We start from the raw sequence: 1,857 nt of genomic DNA, 5'->3' as shown, positions 1-1,857 counted from the left end.
GATCTTTGCATTTGCATGTTTTGTGTCTTTTCTTGTTTTTCATATGCATTCTTGAATTCTTAGTGTCTAAGCATTGAAGAATTCTAAGTTTGGTGTCTTGCATGTTTTCCTTGCATTAAAAATTTTTCAAAAATATGTTCTTGATGTTCATCATGATCTTCATAGTGTTCTTGGTGTTCATCTTGACATTCATAGCATTCTTGCATGCATCACATGTTTTGATCTAAAATTCTCATGCATTGCATCATTTTTCTTGTTTTTCTCTCTCATCATAAAAATTCAAAAATAAAAAAAATATGTTTCCCTTTTTCTCCTCATCAAATTCGAAAATTTGAATTGACTTTTTCAAAATTTTTAAAATTTAGTTGTTTCTTATGAGTCAAATCAAATTTTCAATTTGAAAATCTCATCTTTTTCAAAATCTTTTTCAAAAATCAAATCTTTTCAAAATTCTTAGTTATTTTTGAAAATTCCAAAAATATTTTTCAAAAATCTTTTTCTTATTTTTATATCAAATTTTCGAAAATAACAATAACAATTAATGTTTTGATTCAAAAATTTCAAGTTTGTTACTTGCTTGTTAAGAAAGATTCAAACTTTGAGTTCTAGAATCATATCTTGTGATTTCTTGTGAATCAAGTCATTAATTGTGATTTTAAAAATCAAATCTTTTTCAAAACTAATTTTAATCATATCTTTTCAAAAATATCTTCTTATCTTATCTTTTTCAAAAATTTGATTTCAAAATATCTTTTCTAACTTCCTAACTTCTTATCTTTTCAAAATTTGTTTCAACTAACTAACTAACTTTTTGTTTGTTTCTTAACTTTTTCAAAACTATCTAACTAACTCTCTCTCTCTCTAATTTTCGAAAATATCTTCCCTCTTTTTGAAAAATTTCTTTTTTATTAACTAATTATTTTTATTTTTGATTTTAAAAATTTTTCGAAAAAATACTAACCTTTTTCAAAAATTATTTTCGAAAATCACTAACTCTTTTTCAAAAATTATTTTCGAAAATTCTCCCTCTCTCATCTTATTCTATTTATTTATTCATCTACTAACATCTCATCTCACATCTCTGCCCTCCTCACAGTTGTGTTTCTTTCTTTACATCGCATTCTTTGTCTCCCTCTTTTCTTCCAAAGGGATCCCTATACTGTGGTATAAATGATCTCTATTATTATTATTTTTCTGTGCCCTCTTCTTTGTCATATGAGCAGGAGTAAAGACAAGAACATTCTTGTTGAAGCAGATCCAGAACTTGAAAGGACTCTGAAGAGAAAATTAAGAGAAGCTAAATTACAACAATCCAGAGATAACCTTTCAGAAATTTTCGAACAGGAAGAGGAGATGGCAGTCGAAAATAATAATAATGCAAGGAGGATGCTTGGTGACTTTACTGCACCTAATTCCAATTTAAATGGAAGAAGCATCTCCATTCCTGCCATTGGAGCAAACAACTTTGAGCTGAAACCTCAATTAGTTTCTCTGATGCAGCAGAACTGCAAGTTTCATGGACTTCCATCTGAAGATCCTTTTCAGTTCTTAACTGAATTCTTGCAGATATGTGATACTGTTAAGACTAATGGAGTAGATCCTGAAGTCTACAGGCTCATGCTTTTCCCTTTTGCTGTAAGAGACAAAGCTAGAATATGGTTGGACTCTCAACCTAAAGATAGCCTGAACTCTTGGGATAAGCTGGTCACGGCTTTCTTAGCCAAGTTCTTTCCTCCTCAAAAGCTGAGCAAGCTTAGAGTGGATGTTCAAACCTTCAAACAGAAAGAAGGTGAATCCCTCTATGAAGCTTGGGAAAGATACAAACAGTTGACCAAAAAGTGTCCTTCTGACATGCTT

The 1,857-nt window shown here is 30.0% G+C and overlaps 1 non-coding gene across 1 annotated transcript; it reads right to left on the bottom strand.

Annotated features, from left to right (window-relative positions):
- Nucleotides 1–1,749: 1,749 nt before the first annotated feature.
- On the bottom strand, nucleotides 1,750–1,857 carry LOC112773782 (small nucleolar RNA R71). Its single transcript, XR_003188312.1, has one exon. It is a non-coding gene; the product is annotated as a small nucleolar RNA R71 (small nucleolar RNA).

Source organism: Arachis hypogaea, chromosome 18 (assembly GCF_003086295.3).
Source record: "Arachis hypogaea cultivar Tifrunner chromosome 18, arahy.Tifrunner.gnm2.J5K5, whole genome shotgun sequence".
Taxonomy (NCBI): Eukaryota; Viridiplantae; Streptophyta; class Magnoliopsida; order Fabales; family Fabaceae; genus Arachis; species Arachis hypogaea.
Note: the sequence above shows the minus strand (reverse complement) of the source record. Positions and strands in the feature narration are given on the sequence as shown.